This window comes from Lethenteron reissneri, chromosome 33 (genome assembly GCF_015708825.2).
Source record: "Lethenteron reissneri isolate LAM-NWPU_2019-01 chromosome 33, ASM1570882v1, whole genome shotgun sequence".
Taxonomy (NCBI): Eukaryota; Metazoa; Chordata; class Hyperoartia; order Petromyzontiformes; family Petromyzontidae; genus Lethenteron; species Lethenteron reissneri.
This window is the reverse complement of record NC_083811.1, coordinates 686,144-700,921: the sequence shown is the minus strand read 5'-3', so window position 1 is coordinate 700,921 and position 14,778 is coordinate 686,144. Positions and strand designations below refer to the sequence as shown.

The 14,778-nt window shown below is 54.4% G+C and overlaps 1 protein-coding gene across 2 annotated transcripts in view; it reads left to right on the top strand.

The window, feature by feature from the left end:
- The window catches only part of LOC133350153 (tumor protein p53-inducible protein 11-like), a 67,415-nt gene that overhangs the window by 18,197 nt on the left and 34,440 nt on the right, over positions 1–14,778 (top strand). The window lies entirely within an intron of this gene.

Below are 14,778 nucleotides of genomic sequence, written 5' to 3'. Positions count from 1 at the left end.
CAGACCCATACACTCATATGGAGACCCATACAGAGTACTCACGCACAGACCCATACACTCATATGGAGACCCATACACAGTACTCACGCACAGACTCATACACTCATATGGAGACCTATACACAGTACTCACGCACAGACCCATACACTCATATGGAGACCCATACACAGTACTCACGCACAGACTCATACACTCATATGGAGACCCATACACTCATATGGAGACCCATACACAGTACTCACGCACAGACCCATACACTCATATGGAGACCCATACACAGTACTCACGCACAGACTCATACACTCATATGGAGACCCATACACAGTACTCACGCACAGACCCATACACTCATATGGAGACCCATACAGAGTACTCACGCACAGACCCATACACTCATATGGAGACCCATACAGAGTACTCACGCACAGACTCATACACTCATATGGAGACCCATACACAGTACTCACGCACAGACTCATACACTCATATGGAGACCCATACACAGTACTCACGCACAGACCCATACACTCATATGGAGACCCATACACAGTACTCACGCACAGACCCATACACTCATATGGAGACCCATACACAGTACTCACGCACAGACCCATACACTCATATGGAGACCCATACAGAGTACTCACGCACAGACCCATACACTCATATGGAGACCCATACACTCATATGGAGACCCATACACAGTACTCACGCACAGACTCATACACTTATATGGAGACCCATACACAGTACTCACGCACAGACTCATGCACTCATATGGAGACCTATACACAGTACTCACGCACAGACCCATACACTCATATGGAGACCCATACACAGTACTCACGCACAGACCCATACACTCATATGGAGACCCATACACTCATATGGAGACCCATACACTCATATGGAGACCCATACACAGTACTCACGCACAGACTCATACACTCATATGGAGACCTATACACAGTACTCACGCACAGACTCATACACTCATATAGAGACCTATACACAGTACTCACGCACAGACTCATACACCCATATGGAGACCTATATGACTTGACTGCCACGATAAGACAGGGGCCTCGAGACGCGGTCACGCTGAGACCCTGTGTAAATCCGCATTGTAATGCAATTATATTCAGACGGGGGACCGCCCGCGGGCAATGCTAAGTACTGCTAATGAGCACATGGTAACATTTGTACGGACGCACGCGTACACACACAAGCTCGCGCACGCGTGCACAAAGCCACAGATCCCCCGCGTAACCTTTAACAGACTGCCGAGGCAGCGGCGACAGAGTCTACCCCCCACAGACAAACGAGGGGGTGGTCGGGCGGTCAACACCGCGCCCGACCGCCTGTGTCTCCCCAAAGCTTCTGTTTACACATCTCACCAGGGACTTGTTTAATGCTGAGTCGACCTAAGGGAGGCCCAGAATCGGTTGAAATATTCGCCCCGCGCAGTTGGCAGTTGACACTCACGCACGCACACGTGACACACACGAAGAACCCCCCCCGTATAACCTTTAGGCTGTGTTGTGTCGCGTTATGTTCACACTTTCACACACTTGGGAAAACTGTCACACACACTCGCATTAGACACGCCCACATGTGGCACACGTTTGACACGCACGCTCTCTCTCTCTCATCCACAACACTCCCGACTCACTTCATAGATATTTGGGACAAAGGTCCTTTGGGTCAAGTGCTGTTAACACGCATATTTGAAGGCCGGTGCGACACACGAGGGAGTGGGTGGCCAGCACCACGCCCGGCCGCCTTTGTCTCCCGAGCGGCAATGTTTCACATTGCGCCGGGTACTCCTTTGAGGCTGAGTCGACGTGTGGGAGGCCCAGGACCGGTTCAGATACTCGACATTGGTGTTGGCTGTGAGCGGGAACCGAACCGGGATCGCCGGGTTCGTAGCGCAGCGCGCCAACCCTTGCACTACTGCCCCCCACTGCCGCTCACAAACACAACAACAACAACACCCGCCGTTCCCCACTAAGTGGCGGGGATGTCACCACAGCACTCGTGCCATGCTAGGTGCACTTTGTTGCCACGTGAAGTGTCGAAGGTCCGCTGGCAGGAGGTCACGGAACAGACCCAAAGAAGCCATGGGTTGACTGACCGAGATGACTGGCAGATGAGACCAACTGTGCCCCCCACTGTGCCAACTTTAACACAAACCCACACGCTCATCAGCTCATTACGCAGACGAGCACATTTGATTTTGTTAATCCGAGCGAGCAGCGGTAGCCGTGAATAGCGCCGCGTGCCCTGATTCTGTGGGGTGAGGGCTGGGGGGGGGGGGGTTAGAGGCTCGGTGCCATTTGGCTTCTCCACGCGGCACGGGACGCGGATGCCAGCGGGCCCCGCTGCGCCTGCGGGGCACGGGGGGGTCGCGTGTGGTGGCGCCTCAATGGTGGAGTTGGTGCTCTGCTAGAGGGAAGCTCGTGGTGGTGGTGGGGTAGAGGTGGAGGTAGATCTGGAGGTGGAGGTAGAGGTAGAAGTAGAGGTGGAGGTAGAAGTAGAGGTGGAGGTGGAGGTAGAGTTAGAGGTGGAGAGGGGTTGTGCTGGAGGTGGCGGAGCAGTGTGGCCCTCTAATGATATGGGTGGTGGTCGTAGTGGTGGTGATGCTCGTAGTTGGTGGTCGTAGTGGTGGTGATGCTCGTAGTTGGTGGTGATCATAGTGGTGGTGGACGTAGTGGTGGTGGTGGACGAGGGGTGGGGCCGATGAGGGCGAGTGGGGTGGGAAGGGGGGAGGATGAGGAGGGAGGAGGGCGTGGTGACTCCCGTCGACCGATGATGACCTCCTGACACATTGTCCACGGTGACTGTGGGCTGTGTGGTTTCGCGGTCACGGTTGTCACATGTTGCACCGCTGTGGTTTTCCCTGTGTGCTGCATTGGGATTAGGACTCCGTGTTAGAGGGTTCGGGTTATGTTAGCGTTGGTGTTAGGGTTAGGGTTGGTGATGGGATTATGATTCGTGTCTGGATGAATGTTAAGGTTTGGATTAGATTTGTATTCTGTTCGTTTTGGTTTTAGGGTCAGGGTTATAGCCAGGGGGAGTGTTGACTCTGGGATGAAGACGGTGGCTCGTGTGGAAGTGTTGATGGAGTCGCTGCTGCTGCTCCTCCACGTGACGCCTGGCAGAGTCACGTGGGTTCCCGCACCCAGCCTCCCAGGAAGCACCTGGGCAGTGGCAGGATTCGAATCTCTATCCCTTCTCTGCCTCCTTTGCACAAACACAGTAACACACACACACAGTGACACACAAACACAGTGACACACAAACACAGTGACACACACACAGTGACACACACACAGTGACACAGTAACACACAAACACAGTGACACACAAACACAGTGACACACAAACACAGTGACACAGTAACACACAAACACAGTGACACACACACACAGTGACACACACACACAGTGACACAGTAACACACAAACACAGTGACACACAAACACAGTGACACACAAACACAGTGACTCACAAACACAGTGACACAGTAACACACAAACACAGTGACACACACACACAGTGACACACACACACAGTGACACAGTAACACACAAACACAGTGACACACAAACACAGTGACACAGTAACACACAAACACAGACACACACAAGCACAGGGACACAGACACGAGTCCTATTACAATTGGGAGGAGTTCACGACGATCGGTCCCGGTGTGTTCCCCGCGCCGCTACCTCCACCACCACCATCACCACCACCGTCATCATCACCACCATCACAACCACCACCATCACCACCATCATCATCATCAACACCGCCAGCGGTGGCCGCCGGCGTTGCCCGGGACAATGCGGGGAGATTGGGGGTACGAGTCCCCCACCCCCCATACCCCCCCACCCCCCATACCCCCCCGCCCCCCATACCCCCCCCGCCCCCCATACCCCCCCGCCCCCCATACCCCCCCGCCCCCCATACCCCCCCACCCCCCATACCCCCCGCCCCCATAATACCCCCCCGCCCCCCGCGCGTGGCGGCACCGGGCGCGGGGTTGCCCGGGTGACGCCCCCGCGCTCTCCCCGCTGCGCGTGCGGCTGCGCGCTGAGCCCCTGGGGCGTGAGGCCCCCCCCTCCACCCCCACTGCAGCCCCCGTGCCGGGTTTGCACGGCTCGTTCAGGTGTGTGCGTGTGAGACCGCGTGTCCGTATGGATACACCTAGCCTGGCACCAGCGCGGTGCTGCTGCTGTTGTGTGTGTGGGTGTTTGTGCGGCTGGCGAGCGCCTACGAGGGGGTGCTGTGGTTACCACCACGCCGCTAGATTGTCATCTCACGAATGCTGATTTTTCCACAACGCACTAACTGATTTTAAGGCTGAGTCGACCTAGTCTGCAAATTTTAGGACTGGCGGCTCAAGTATTGATCGCTATTCTTGGTCACGAGTCGGAATTCAACTCGGGCCGCCAGTGCGCTCACCACGAAATCACCGCGGGGTGGTAGGTTTACTAGGAATGGGCAGTGTGTGTGTGACACTGTGTGCTGATGTGTGTGTGTGTGACACTGTGCGCTGATGTGTGTGACTCTGTGCGCTGATGTGTGTGTGTGTGACACTGTGCGCTGATGTGTGTGTGTGTGACACTGTGCGCTGATGTGTGTGTGTGTGACACTGTGTGCTGATGTGTGTGTGTGTGACACTGTGTGCTGATGTGTGTGTGACACTGTGTGCTGATGTGTGTGTGTGTGACACTATGCGCTGATGTGTGTGTGTGTGTGACACTGTGTGCTGATGTGTGTGTGTGACACTGTGCGCTGATGTGTGTGTGTGACTCTGTGTGCTGATGTGTGTGTGTGTGACACTGTGGTGCGGTAGTGTAGCAGTTAGCGCGCTACGCCACCCCCCCCGGTCGACTCAGCCTCAAATGAGTACCTGGCGCAGTGTGCAAATATCGCCACGAGAGAGACAAAGGCGACCGGGCGTGGTGCTGGCCACCCACCCCTTTCATAGGTGCTCGCTAAAAGCGTTTTCCCCAAACGCCTGTTGAGGCTATACGGGGGATCTTTGTCTGTGTGTCCGTGACATTTTCGAGCCGCTCCGAGCAGGGAGGCAGAGGAAGGGGACTCGTGGATCGTCTCACGCACCCGCGCGCTCTGATTACATCGCGCGGGTGATGTTTGTTTATTTATTGTTTATTTATTACCATTAAACATCACCTCCCTCCCTCGCTGGGCTGCGTGCTTGGAGCGTCGCCGGTCGGAAGTGGCAATCGCTCCCCCCCCCCCACGCCGCTCGGGACGTGAATCACGTGGGGCTGCTGAATGAATCTTCGTCTGCTGCTGCTGTTGATATCTAAACGCGCGGAGATGGTGTAATGGAAGATTATTTAGCAATTGCCATGGTTGTGGGAGGGGGCGGGCGGGGTACGGGGGTGGGGGAGGATAGTGTTTTTTTATGTACAGCGCTCTACTTGCCGATAACATAGCCCCCGGAGCCTATAACACCTGCTATGCATGGTGGTCCATCACTCCAGCATTGTCCAGCCGGTGTGGAAGTGGCGACTCCACATACATGGTTCCCAGAGGCAGCCTCCGCAGCAGTGTTGACCATACCGTGCCGATGAGCCCGAATGAGGACGAAACCGGAATCTCGCAGTTGTCCATCGCTGCATGACTGCTGCTGTCAGCCGGTCGGTCACATATGCTCACAATTATTGCGATTGGTGACCCAAGATGAGAGGGACCACGGGGGTACAAAGTGCCGTGCGCTTGCTTCGCTGGAGACGCGAGGTGTTCCAGCAGCCTGCCACTCGGCCACTGCGATGATGGGGGAGGGGGTCCCGTCTCTCCGACAGCTCCGCAGCGTGGCGAGCGGCTGAGACTTCACGTGCTCGAGCCCACCATGGTGTGATTGGCCACTGTCAATGCCAAAGGAAATCAGCTCTCTGTCCCCTCTCGGGTCAAACAAATCTGTGCCCAGAGAAGTTCAGCTGGGTTATAGGCGCAATATCACGGATCAATAAATTATAATTGTAATTTGCATTGCAAGTGGTCTAATCAATTGGTCACGTGATCAGCAAGCAAGCCACAAACCAGCCAGCCATCAGCATCCCCAGGAGCTGGCAGCCTCGGCGGTGAGGTACGTTATGGAAGTGTTGGTTGATGATGGGTAGATGGTTGCAGTTGCCAAGAAGACGACTGAACTCCCTTGTCGCGTGCGCGATGTCTCTGCAGATATTTTATGGAAGAATGTTCGCCAGAACAGGCAGCCAGGGGATCGGTGGTGGTTTCAATATTTAGGTTAAGACGCACACTGCGTTATTTAATTGTGCATCTGTTAACGAGCTGCCAGGCCAGGCTGGAGCGCAGTGACTCTACTACCACTGACGAGATCAGGAAGAGGGCGGCTGGTCGCAGTCCGTCAGCTGAGATGCCCCAAGTCATTCCTGGAAGGTTCTGTTGCAGGACATCTCCTGATGTTGTATTCTATTCGCAAATCTATTTCATGTGGGGCTTTAAGGTCAGGCTTCTGTCCATGATGACCCACAGACAGCTTGGAGTGGGGTCATAGCGCGCGGGACTACCACAGAAGGACACGCCAGGGGTGGAATCTGCTGCGCGATTGTTCAGATGGAAAGCGCTTGTGGTGGTTTTAGCAGGACTTGTTCTGAAGAATGATCAAAGTTGCCGTGTAATGTGAATTATGATTTCTGTATTCACTGGATGCCGCTGTGCGTGATAATGATGATGCTTATGGTGAGTACAGTACTGCGACGGTGATTATAATAATGTATTGTTTAGCTGCAAGAGCTGGGCTACGTTCATCGAGTGACGAGCCCCTCTGGCAGTGCTCAGAGAGACGTCGTGGCCAGGACCTCGTGGCCAAAGCTCGCTCGCTGCTCAGTGCCAGCGAGAGGAGCTGACAGCCGCAATTAATTACGCGGATGAAGCTCCGCTCGTAAATCATTGAGGCAGTGAGTGGGCCAGATAATTACTCCGGGCAAAGTTATTTTGTTTCACGGAGGAGCGGGAGAGGCAATGCAAGGGGTTTACTGGAGCGGCCATGAGCCCCCCCCCCCTAATGTGCAGCATTGCCCTCTCATCTGTGTACCCCGGTGAAGCATCTGTCGTGCCGGAACGAGGACTCCGGCTCCGCTATACCAATGATGATTGTACTAGCGTCTGGGGGATTCGTGCCCCCAAATTGAATAGCAGTGCCCCGGCCCGCCACCCCCACACACGCCGTGTGCCCCCCATTCAGAGCCAGCCTCTTGGGGTCGTCTCGCCTGGCCACCGCATGCTGGACATGAGTGTGGGAGGCCGAATGTGTGTTGTGTTTACTGTCCACGTATACGTGAGCGCAATCCACCACGTAAGTTACCGCTGATGTGTTCATGTATGTATGTGTTAGTGTATGTATGTGTTAGTGTATGTATGTGTTAGTTTATGTATGCGCCGGCTTGCAACGTCCGGGCTGGGCTGCTGACGATCCATCCTGGGTTTAACCAGGCTGGATTGTGTACGTAGCGATCCTTGAAATATCTGTACACAGCCCCATCAATCAGTTTGCTCCTCCCGCAGGCGAGACAGCGTTGGCTGGCTCGTGTCGCCTGCATGCGCAGACATCGCATTCTGTTTGGGCGGATCGAGGGGGCTAAACTGGCGTGCACGGGCTAGAGAAGGGATGGACTGACGCGGCACAGAAGTAAGTGGAGCTGGGCGGACTTGCCGATCACTGGCACCAGCGGTGTCAAGATCGGCCTCTGTGGGAACTAAAGCGGTCGAGCGTGCGAAACGTCGGCCTTCATGGGTGCTGGCCAACAGTACTTGCCCCAACAGGAAATGTAACCTTTACGGGAATCTTTGTATCCGTCTTTGTTGTACGTGGGCGTGTGTGTGTTTTTTCCCACCTCGGTATTTCTGTGTCACTGTACGGGGAGCGATTGTGGAGCCGCTCGCTCGCTCCGACAACGGCGGCCGCGCGTGGTGCCGGCCACCCACCCCCTCGTGTGCCGTGCCGGCCTTCATAGGTGCTCGCTCACCGCACTTGCCACAATAATCCATTAAGGCTATACGGGGGATCTTTGACTTTGTCGCTGCGTAGGAACGGGGACGTGTTTGCAGTGTTTGCAGGGTTCACAGGAAAACACGCGCAGAGAAACCCCGCCTGGGACTCGGGACCCGCGACCGGCAACTTCCTGCTCACTACGGAGCTTTTCCGATTATTCATTAATTATAACCAAACCATAGCCAATTACATTCGGATATATTTAACTTAAGCGTGTGTGTGTGATATTGCCGGGAACAATGCCTCCTTTGCGAATAACAAACACTCAGCACATTTTTCACGACCAGTGGTCTGAAAGAAAACACATTTGATCAAATCCGACATTTCGAGAAACGGTCCTTCCTCTTGATAACAGAGAAAGGACAGTTGCCAGGAAAGTGACCTCTTGCATACACCTGTTGCTGTGAAGACGACGTAGCTGATGAGTGTGTGGAGACGTTTGTTGCGTGGTGCTTGTGAACCACCGTCGACACAGGAGCAGAAGCACCACCACCACCACCAGTTGTCGCGTTAATTGAGATGTTTTTTGGAGGAGGTTGCTGGGTGGCGGCATTCTCCCTCCCTCCCCCTTCTTCCCTCCCTCCCCCCTCCCTCCCTCCCCCCTCCCTCCCTCCCCCCCTCCCTCCCCCCCTCCCTCCCCCCCTCCCCCCCTCTCTCCCTCCCCCCTCGCCCCGGCTCTGTTCGGACCCGCTCGGTGTCCCAGGCACGCAGTGTCCCGGGTCACGCGCCCTCCCTCGCGGTGAGCGCTGCGATGCAACCCGCATGGACTGCGGGATTCCGACAGACGCACCGGCACACGTACACCCAGACGGATAGACACACAGGTCAACAGGCAGACAGATACACAGACAGACAGGTAAACAGCTCAACAGACAGATAAAGAGACCGATAGGCAGACAGATAGACGAATACACCGAGAGATTGACAGTCATACCAACAGATAGACATCCTGCACATAGACAGGGAGTCGGACGAAAATATCCATGAACAGACAGACGGACAGACAGACGGGCACACTGAGGGACAGCGGGACAAGCAGACAGATAAGGCAGACATTGAGACAGACAGGCAAATGCCGGCAGGTCTAATTTAGTATATGATTTATTAAATTAATTAGCTAAATAAATACATTGCTAATACTGAATGCGGTAACGATGAAGTTCAACATCCATCCATAACGAGCACACACAGTTCTACCCACGCAGCCTCTAATGCCGTGTGATGACACACACACAAACGCGTGTGTGTGATGACACACACACAAACGTGTGTAATGACACACACACACACGCGTGTGATGACACACACACGCGTGTTATGACACGCAAACACACGCGTGTGTGTGATGACACGCACACACACGCGTGTGTGTGATGACACACACGGACACGCGTGTGTGTGATGACACACACACACACGCGTGTGATGACACACACACACGCGTGTGTGTGATGACACACACACACACACCTGTGATGACACACACGTGTGTGTGTGATGACACACACACACACACGTGTGATGACACACACACACGCGTGTGTGTGATGACACACACACACACACGTGTGATGACACACACACACGCGTGTGATGACACACACACACACGCGTGTGTGTGATGACACACACACACACGTGTGATGACACACCGGGGATCCGCGTGATCTCGGAAGCTAAGCGGGCTTGATCCTGGTTACTGGTTGGATGGGTGACCACTTACATACTGACAGATCCTCATCAGCGAATTCGGGGATATGTGCTGGGCAGGTAGAAGCTGGAAAAAATACACCGTCGTACTGTACTGCTATGCTGCCCTCCATCAACAAATCTCACTGACCAGTATGGTGAAGTATGGTCAAGTAACACCACGACCGTCGCGGCGTAGGGAGGCTCTCATCTAGCAGTGGAACAATCGCACCTGGATCTGTTTTGCAAGGGGGGCCAATGAGGCATGTCACACACACACGCGTGCAGGGAGCTTCTTAACGAGCTACACGTGGAGCGAAACGTCGGACATTGCGCCGAGCAGCACGCGGTACGACTCTAAAACACACACAGCCGCACCGCGAAACGCACCCGCAGGGGCGCACGCAGTGTCACGGCGAGTGGTCACGTCGCGACAAATCGTTGCGCAACGAACAGGACGTTAAATGCGATAAAACTGTAAAAAAAACAGAAAACCATCCCAATGGACAGGCGCGGACCCAGACGAAGACAAACGCCAGCCGGCTTCACGACCTGCGCCGAGGGCGTTGACCGCCGAGAGGAGGCAACTTAATTGCTCGCGACTGCGACATTGTTGGTATTTTCCTGCGGAGATGAAAGCAGCCCTTTACCTCCACCGAAAGGACACATGCCAAGGTGTGAGAACAGCTCCCCCCACTCCCCCACAACTCTCCCACCTTTCCTGCCCATCATCGTCCTCCGCTATCCCCTCCCCTCGCACTGACTCTGAAGTGCAAATCTCACTGGGGGGGGGGGGGGGGGGAGCTTCCCATCGCATCAAATCTTCCGGGCACGTTTGGCTCGCAAATTAGTCAGCCATGAATTCCACTGCCGACTCACCGCCCCATAGCGTCGGTGGGGAGGGGGCCGAATGGGACTTAGCCCCCCCCCCTCATGAATTCTAAAAATGTATAGCCACGGGCATCGCAGCCTTTCCTCGTGCACGCGGTGGCTGAGGGCTCGAGCAGAATGCACGCCGGACAATAGCAGAACGATTCGCTACTCACGCTCATTTTGCATGAAAATGTTTCCCTAAAATTTCCGTTTCAAATTGACCGTGTCCTGCCCACCCGTGACGGTGCGTTAATAAACACGATCGAGGTGGTCCGAGTGGCTCCACGTGGGTTTCAACGGCGTCGTTGCGGACCTAGGTTCGAATCCGGGTCTCTGCCCCCCCCCCCCCCAACTGTGACCCCACCGGGTTCTAAGGTGCGGCGAGGAGATGGCCTCAGCCTGGTGACCCCGTGGCGTAGCGCGGTCAGCATGCGCCACGCGGACCATGCCACAGGGGGTGCCACGGTGGCTGGGAGATGCTCGTGGGTTCCATCCCGACCCTGACGCCTGCTGCTGTATATTTGGAGTTGGAGTGTCTCTCTCTCCCCTTGGTCACGTGGATTTTTCTCCGGGTCCTCCGGTTTTCCCCTCCACATTTAGACTCAATATGCGTTTAGAGTATGCTCTAAATTGCCACGTCATTAGCCACTTCGTTGAGCTATAATTTGTGGCCAGGTGGCTTCTGAAATAGAACTACATAGCTCAATGGGCCTCACCTGGTAAAATCAAAAAATAGTTTAGTTTCATAGTTTTTAGTCTAAAAGGAGGGGGCCATCCGCTCAATTCCCCTCCCTCTTCACAGCCAGCCAAGATCCGGACCGCGCGGCACTGTGCAGTTACATCGCCTGCAACACTCGATTGCTGCGCCACTGTGGTGACCAATGGCTTCAAGAAGCCCATCGCGTTAACTTGGTTTCCACTGAATTCGGCACTCAGCCCAAACACGGGTCTATTTTCAGACTGAGAAGAAGAAGAAACAAGTCTCCACCACGCATCGGTTTGGCTGCCGCGCGCCGAGCGCTGAGGAGCCACAGTGCGGTGGCAGGGAGCTCGGAAGGCGTTCTGCAGTGTCGTCTTCCGCGGTTGTCCTTTGCTTTCTGCGAGAGTTCCAAATACAAGAAAACGGGTTCCCCGACTCCTGGCAGCGTGGCGCTGATAGCAGCTCATTAGGAGATAAGCATTTAAGAAGTAATTATATTTCGCAGCGTTAGATCAGCTTACAGGCTGTTCGCGTGGCTGCGTCAGTATTTTACTGTAATTTGTTGATATTAAATTTGTTGATATTATTCGTCTTTGTTTTCCCACTAATAATTCGTCTCAATTTTACTTTTCAGGAGGATCCTGAAAACTATTTTTTTCTTACAGTACGACGATTGCCATGTGTTTCCCGGTTGAGTAAATCGCCCGTGTAGAGTGCACATGTGGGCCGTGACGGTGGTGCCACGTGGCCCTTGCTTGACGCAGCCGACGCGATGTTATGCGCGGTTAATACACCTCGCAGCATTAACCAGGACGGCCGGGGGTTCGAATCGTGAATTTATGCAACAAACTCTGATGGCGCTACCGCTGGGTGCATGTATGTATGTTGAACTTCTTTCGCACCGTACGCAGTCAACTACTGATCGGAAATGCCGGGGAAGGACAATAAACTAAACACAAAAATAAGTTCTCAAGAAATTAGTTTTTCATTGAGTGTTGGTCCCTATCTGTGTACACGTCGCTGTGTGTGTGTTCAGTGTACACGTCGCTGTGTGTGTGTTCAGTGTACACGTCACTGTGTGTGTGTTCAGTGTACACGTCACTGTGTGTGTTCAGTGTACACGCCACTGTGTGTGTGTGTTCAGTGTACACGCCACTGTGTGTGTTCAGTGCCTGCGCCATTCCCTCTTCGCTCACTTCACCCCAAGAGGGTGACGTTTACAACAACAACTGCACCCCAAGAGGGTGACGTTTACAACAACGACATCACGCTTGCCTCCTCCCGTGCCCTCCCTTCACGCCACCCCACGATGGGCCACCCCACGATGGCCAGCGTGGGGAGGTATGGTCAACCCCCCCCCCCCCCATGATTCTGGAGACCTTAACCTTGGGTGGATTGAGAATGGCTGAACATGTAATTGGGCGTTGGGGATGTCAGAGAGTAGTCTGTCAACCCCCCACAGGATGCCTTCCTGTGCCCCCCTCTCGCACTACTCATACCCCCCCCCTCGCCCACACTTATCTCTGCAAAAATCCCGAGATGCGGTTGCATTAAATCGCTCTCCGCATCTCAATGGCACTGCATGCGTGCTGTAAATGGCAGCTTTTGTGAGCTAATGCAATTGCGTGCAATCCCCCGTCGCTTATTTCAGTATAAGATAGACCGGCCGGCACAAATGCCGAGATCCATTATCTCATATCGTTATTGTGTCTTCTTCTTAGCCAGGAGTTTCACTGAATGCACGGGGGGGGGGGGGGGGGGGTCAGCGTCTCGCTCTCTCTCCATCTCTCCCCGTGAGCCTCCGTTCTCCGCGTCTTCTCGAGTCACGTCCTTGCCCCCGTGTCTCGCCCCACCGCACCCTGCCGATCCCCCCTCGGTCTCCCTCTCTCCTCCGGTGGCATCTGTACAGCTCTTCTGTCATCCCGCGTCGTGAACTGAGCGGTTCCTCATGATTATGGAGTCAAAATAGCCACGCCGCGCTATGTGTGTGTGTGCCGTGTTGTGTATGTGTGTTTGTGTTGTGTATGTGTTTGTGTTGTGTTTGTGTTGTGTATGTGTTTGTGTTGTGTTTGTGTAGTGTATGTGTGTGGTGTTGTGTTTGTGTGTGCCGTGTTGTGTTTGTGTGTGTATGTGTGTATGTGTTGTGTATGTGTGGTTGTGTTGTGGTTGTGTGTGGTGTTGTGTTTGTGTGTGCCGTGGTGTATGTGTTGTGTATGTGTGGTTGTGTTGTGGTTGTGTGTGGTGTTGTGTTTGTGTGTGCCGTGTTGTTTGTGTTGTGTATGTGTTTGTATATGTGTGTATGTGTTTGTGTTGTGTTTGTGTTGTGTACGTGTGTTTGTGTTGTGTTTGTGTTGTGTATGTGTTGTGTTTGTGTTGTGTATGTGGGTATGTGGTGTGTATGTGTGGTTGTGTTGTGTATATGTGTGGTGTTGTGTTTGTGTTGTGTTTGTGTGTGGCAGTCTACGTTGTGGCCGTGTGCTCTTTGGCGTGATGTCCGACGTTACGCTGCACGTGCTGGTGGCTTTTTTCAGGGCATTAGTTCGGTTCATGAAGAAGCCAAAAAGAAATGTGAGTTGGATCACGGCCATTGCCGCGGTTCGTCCTGCTGGCCGTGACGACGATGACGTCGCGAGTCCACCGACGATGATGTCGTGAGTCCACCGACGATGATGTGCGGGGGGGGTAGTGGTAGTGTAGTGGTTAGCGCACTGCGCTATGATGTCGCGAGTCCACCGACGATGCGAGTCGCCGCCTCCGGAGCGCGTGGCTCGTCGGGCTGCCCGAGCGATGTGTTTGTCCCCACGACACGGACGGACACGTGACACGTGTAGTCATAGTGACGTCACACGTGTACTCATAGTGACACGTGTACTCATAGTGACGTCACACGTGTACTCACAGTGACACGTGTAGTCATAGTGACGTCACACGTGTACTCACAGTGGCACGTGTACTCATAGCGGCGTGTGCCGTGCCGGCCTTCATAGGTGCTACTCGCTAACAGCACTTGCCCCAACAGCCTGTTAAGGCTACACGGGGGATCTTTGTGTGCGGGCAATCCCACACCGTCGCATCTCCTCCCGCATTGAAAGCCGTCGTTTGTCTCGCGTGGACAAAATGGCATCGCACCTCGTGCATTTTATATTCCGGCGGGCTGTTGTTATTGATGTTGTTGATGTTGTTATTGATGTTGTTGTTGTTATTGATGTTGTTGTTGTTGTTGACAAGGCCGCGCGCCGCACGCCGGGGCGATGAATGTGGAGGAGAGTTGAAGGCGATTTTCTCGCTCACGCCGCTCTGGCCCGCAGTGTGCCTCGAGTGCCCACACCTGACCCTGACGCGCGCCACCTGCGGATGGCCCGTTGCATTTAAGAGGCCTGCCTCGTCTTGTGACTGCCGCGCCGAGAGATCGAAGTGGTCCGGCGATAATAATGTATCGACGACGGTGTCTGCCGGGCTCGGC